The sequence below is a fragment of the Rhea pennata genome, chromosome 11 (assembly GCF_028389875.1).
Source record: "Rhea pennata isolate bPtePen1 chromosome 11, bPtePen1.pri, whole genome shotgun sequence".
In the NCBI taxonomy this organism is placed as follows: Eukaryota; Metazoa; Chordata; class Aves; order Rheiformes; family Rheidae; genus Rhea; species Rhea pennata.
In genome coordinates, this window is record NC_084673.1 from 16,513,934 (window position 1) to 16,519,947 (window position 6,014).

Genomic DNA, 6,014 nt, shown 5'->3' on the forward strand with positions numbered 1-6,014 from the left:
CGGTGCTGCCGGAGGGGCCGGTGCGGCCGTCGCGCGCGGGGGGCGCCGGGCGCCATCTTGTGCCCGCCCGAGGCGGCGGGAGCTGCCCGCGGCGCCCAGGCCGCGGCGTTGCTCGGGGCTGAGGGTCGGTTCCTGAGGGAAAACTGATGCGGAGAAAACGGGCCCTGGGCTGAACCGCAGCAGCGGGGCCGGTGAGTGGCGCTGCCGTGGCCGCGGGTGTCCCCAGGGTGCCCCCTCCGCTCTGCCCGCCTGCTGCGCGGCGCCTCTGGCCTCTGCTTGGGGTGTATATTTAATATAACACAGCGAGAGAGTCGTTCCCTCTGCAGGCGCCCGTCCCCCTCGCTCAGGTACTGCGTGGGCCTAGTTACAAGGTTTCACGATGCTATCCGTAACAGAAGGTGTTTATCCTCATCTCTGAAAAGTGCAGGGTTTTAGCCTGAGCGATATATACGCAGCAATTAACATCTGCTCCCCCTTCCCCATTTATTTTAGTACTAGTTTGCGCACGTTACTCCAGTGGGAACGCGATGCCTGTATCTACCTGTGCAATACTACCGTCCCCTCCCCACACAGAGCAGCTCCAAGGGATGCCGATTCTCTCAGGTAAACAGGTTAAAGAATTTTCCAGCACTTTTTTATTATTCCTTTAATGCCCCCGAGGAAATTCGCTTTTGTGCAGTCATCAAGTATACTCTCAGTTTTTAGTTTTTCTTTTTTTATTATTATTATTATCTCTTGCAGTTTTCCAAATGCAATTCTAAAATAATACGGTGTGTTTTTTTTCTCCCTATTTTTAAAAACAGATATTATTTCTTTTCATGTGAAACAGCTGAAGCACAGCTGTAGGTATGACCTTAAGACATGCACAAGATTAGGGTTGCAGGTAGAGGTGTGCACCAAGAACCTCCTTTCTCAGATGATCTAATTGCTAAGTATCAAATTACAACCTGAGAACAAATGTTAAGGGTGTATTTAGCGTGGGAGTCTGTCTCTCAAACTTTGTTTGCCCAAAAGCGTATCTGCATATTCTCGCTATACAAGTTCATGTAATAAAGAACACTATCTTTACCCACAAAGCTTTATTTGGTCTCGTTCTCTCCTTTGTGGTTTTGCATCCCCTTGCATTCTGAAGATTTTTGTGGGAATCTCTATTATACAGTGACATTTGCTTGCATTTTTCTTGCTCCCTTAAAAGATAAAGCTGTGTTTTGATAGTACAAAAGGTTAAATTTCAAAGATGGTGTCTCACGGTTGTGTACATTTTTCCTTTCTACATATACTCCTCCAAAACTAAACAGGCAAATTAGAATTTGGTAATAGTTTGCAGCTCATATTCATTTATTCAGTACCTGCTGTTTTTCCAAAGATGTGATAAATTGAGAAGCTTTTATGTTTTAGCACATAAAGAAATACTTAATGCAGCCCAGCAAAGTTATTTCTTACAAGATCTGAGTGTGGGGTAGAGAAATAAGAGATAAGAAAATATTTACTAATTTAGTAAAAATAAGCTGTTAATATTTTGGTTTTCCTAGTGTGAAGGAATTACAATTCAGTTTTCCAATTTCTTTGGCAATTATTTTGTAACAATGAAATGCTAAATATAAAATAGCATTTTTTTTTCTTTTATATTTATCACTATTGAACTCTGCCACAAATATCTATAATTCTTTTGTTGCTAGCCCAATGGTTTTGAGCCTTTCAGTATGCCTTTCTTAGGCTTATGACTGATAAAAGAATACAGTCTTCTCTCTTAAGCACAATATATTCCAATCCAAAGTTGTCACATCTTAGTATGTCTGCTACCAGACTTACCCAAATTCATACAATGCTTGCTGATTGCATAAAAACAAAATTTCTTTCCTGTAATTATGCAAGTTATATGTAAATGTATTTAATATTCCATATTGCAGAGGGCAAACTACTGGAAACTGTGGTCTTTTGCCATTGCAAAATAATCCTGTCTACTAGAATAGAGCATGTTGCGGGAGAAATATGGTGAATGAACATATCAGAGGTGCATGTCTCCTCTGTGAATGAATAGTATCAGAGGTGTGTATCACCTCTGGAAAAGGAGAGCATAAGAATTGCTATTAGGGAAACTATTCTAGCAGCATTCTCATGTTGAGAACAAGGCCCGTGTAATTTCACCTGAATCTGCCACATCTGATACAGGCTGATAAAAGGAAATATTTCTGCACAGATAATACGAACGTGGAAGTCATTGCCCCAGCAAGTCTGTGAGACTAAGCATCTTGCTTCAGAAGGGGATCGGATGTTTATAGAGGCAACAAGAAAATCTGGGGTTGTTTTGCAAATACAATTTTGAGTCAACATTAACTATTGTGTTTTATTTGCAAAGCCCAATGACTGAGAAGTTACAAAGAGATCTTGAGTAGTCGTAATTATCCACCATCTCCCTCGTGCAGAATAATTGTACTTTTCTGTGCAAGCTGCTGTTTCAGGCTCTGTACCATCTGTTACCTGCCCAGATTGTACGGGCCCTGGATCTCTTCTGTTCCTACAAAAATTACTTAAAACTGGACACCTAGGAATGAGGAAATCCTGCCTGCAGAAGTCATGCAGTTTAATTTAGAGTGTCTTTTAAGATCATTCTAGGTAAAATAGTGCAAAGGATTGTGTAGAGACAGCTCTTTGATTTAGTCTCCATTTATTCCTGTTTAGCTGAGGTGGATCAGAGGCACTATGTGAATCATCTTTAATGCACAAAAGTGTTCATACAGAGATTGCAACAACATAACCTACTAGGTTTCAAACATTCAATTTAAAACTTTGCAACCAGTGCATGTAGACTTCAGGGATGGGCTAGGGAAGATAATGATTTGGGAAAGCTTTGGCCATGGAAGGAATTTAGGTATTCCAAGTAAAGATCTTGGATGTGGTTCTGCATGTGGCTTGGTAATGTCCTTCCAGGAGCTATGGTTGAAATGTTACATACTGCTCAGGTAAACAAAGAACTAAGATAGTTTTCCGTTATTGGACTATATATAGCTACTTTTTGATTGTAGAGTCTTTAGGAAAAATCTAAGCTCCATCCTGTATTTAATGTTGAAATAAAACAGTGAAACCTGCTCCCAGGGACAGTAAAAAACACTTACATAGTTTTGGTTCATAAACAAACGTGATGAAACTTTGTGTATTGCAGATGGCTGTCATTGCAGTTTTGACTCATTACACTAATTTGTGGACTGTTGAAACTTTTCTCCCTAGATACTGATTTTACCAGTTGTGGTTGAGAAGCACTCACCTGCTTTAAGTACTATGTTGCCAGAATCAACTGAATGGTGTGTGGAATACTGCCATCCACTGGTTGGCTGCACAGAAAACTCATTGAACTTAAATTTTATTTAAGGGAATACCTGAAAGGTATGATATTTGTGTCTGTGTGTGTGTATACTTTTTACATGTTAACATGTTTACATGTTAAGCGACATGCCAGGACTTTCTAATCAGTTTATTCCACAACAAGGTGGTCTCAGAGATACTTTGTATATAGGTGGGTGAGTTTTACTTAGGAAAAAAAAACACCCCCCCCAATACTCCTTAGTCCAGCAAATGAGTTTTGATTGTAAGGAGAATTAGTTTGCCAGACCATGATCTGTCCAACTTAAGAAAATGTAGTAATTGTACAGAAAGCCCATAATGCACAATCTTACTTGATATGATTGTTTTATAACAGTGTAATTTTTGAGCTACACTTAGAATATGTATTAGTGCTCATAATTCTAGCATGAGTTTTTTATTGTAGCCATAGAGATTGTAGAAGATTCTTAGTTACTTCCTGTTGAAAATCTGCTTTACAAACAGCAAAGCCAGCTGTCACTGTTAGTTGCTGTTAGTATGAAAAAACAGGCTTGTGATTAAGTCACAGGAGTGGGAGTTTGAGCGCGAGGTTCTATTTCTGGCTCAGTCACAGACATCCTGAGTTATCATAGGCAAATCTGATCATTTTCACTATCAGTCATATGGACAGGCTAGTCTGATTGCTGGAGGGGCTTGCTGTCCCAGCCCTGATGAAGGAGTGGACCCAGAGCATGTTGTACTTCAGCAATTGCCAGTGACTGCCAGGAAAGCGGTGCCAACTGAAGACTTCAAAGCATTGCAAAATTTAGAGCTGTTCTAACTAGTACTCAGGGATGGCACAGGCAGAAAAGTGGGTTTCTGTCAGCCTTATTCATTCTCCCTCTCTGATCTGAGAAATTTCATGACAGATTTTGATCATACGTTTGTTAGGTACTGAAGTACCCAAGGAAAACAGTTCAAAAGCAGAATGTAATTTAACTTATAAGAAAACAGGAAGCTGCAACACCACCTTGACTAATAAAATTGGAGTGTGACAAATTTCAGTGTCAGGCGTGATCCTGATCTTAGCCACACCTACATTATCCTGAAGCAACTCATTGATAATGACCAAACTATTTGTAGAATTAAAAAAAAAAAAAAAAAAAACACTAACTGAAAAGACTTGATGATGTTTGCTCTGCAAAGCCTATGTTGAGGCAAATTTCAAAGGCTGAATGAATGATTAAAATATGCTTATATAGTAATTCAGAATTATACTGATCTAGGAACGAGAAAAGTTAATTAGTAACTACTTTAAAGATAACTAATATACATTTTTCTTTGTTAACTATAACTATGCAAGACAAGATGTAAAGAAATATCTAGTAATATTCTAGTACAGAAAAGCTGTTTTCAGGATAGCTCTTATAATGGACTTGATTGCTTAAAAAGTATGTTAAATGAAATTCTTATTCAACTATGGTAAGAATGTGTCTTTATTTTAATAATGAAAGAGAAAAAAAGCAAATCAGTTCCCTTTGCAAAAAAACAATACAACAGTGAATCCTCAATGATTGCAGCATTGCACTGGTTTGAGAGATACAGAAAACTAAATAGCACAAAAACAGTATGAATTTGATTTGGCTGTCAGAAATGGCAAAAAAGGCACAATTTAAAATATTCATTTTTAGTAATCTCAGATCTCGCTGGTGACATCCCTTTATGGTTGTTTTTTTAACATGACTGGTTTTATTTTGGCAGGTCCCTTTACAGAGAAAAAAAGTACAACGGACAACCACCATCTTCTCCATGGATTAGATTGTACTTTGAGAGGCTGAGGTCATCTGCTGATTCATTTTATCAGCCAGAACAAGTATGTAAAAGCTCAACCAAAAATGAGTAATGGAAACAGGAAGATGATTTGGGGAAAAAAAAACTGTGCTCAGGAGGAATCTTAAGTTTGTCTTGTGTAAACTAGCAAGGAAGGCAAACCGCCAGAGGAGACATCACCCTGTTATAGTTGGAAGCCTTCTGTTTCCAAGTGATATTAATGCATAGCAAGTTTATACTCATTTATTCTTGTTCTGAATTTGTATAGCTGAGCTTTCTCCCCTCTCTGGTGATTAACCACTTTCCTCCCGCTAAGCTGTTATAACACCCTGTAAAACACAACACCATAAATAGTTGAGTGCTCTGGCAATTAGAGAAATGTCTTTTAGCTCTATGGATCATCAGCAGAGCATTCTTACCAGAGGTGGGCTGAGGGACACCTCACACTGGAAAAAAAGGTAACAAATGTAGGCTAATTAACTTTTTTTTTCTTTTTTAACGATGAGAAGCAGAGCAAATGTCCTTTTTTGCAGCAAATCTCGGCAATTGCCCTTTTACCAGCCACTGCCAGCTCATTCCCCAGGTCAGTGCCTGTATCTCCTTTCTACCGTCTTCCCTCCCCTCCCCATGCGTGTTTTCCCCTTTTCTCTGGTAGCGCATCCGCAGAGCGAGAGCTAACAGACCTCGCCGATACTATTAGCTGAGGATCGCTGTGTTCCTCGCTGCCAGCACCAGCGCGCGGCGCTTCAGAAGCAGCCCTCGCTGTGTGGGAGGCGGCGTTTTGGGTGGGGAAGGCGGTAAAGGTGTCGAGCGGGTGCGTGCGATACCACAGGCGGGGGAGGCGCCGCGGGCAGCGCCGGGCCGGCAGGGCGCGGGGGCGCGCG

The 6,014-nt window shown here is 40.5% G+C and overlaps 1 long non-coding RNA gene across 1 annotated transcript; it reads left to right on the forward strand.

Annotated features, from left to right (window-relative positions):
* The first annotated feature begins 43 nt into the window (after window positions 1-43).
* Window positions 44-5,372, forward strand: LOC134145345 (uncharacterized). Its single transcript, XR_009959587.1, has 4 exons — window positions 44-191; window positions 493-603; window positions 3,229-3,384; window positions 5,062-5,372. It is a non-coding gene; the product is annotated as an uncharacterized LOC134145345 (long non-coding RNA).
* The last annotated feature ends 642 nt before the right edge of the window (window positions 5,373-6,014 follow it).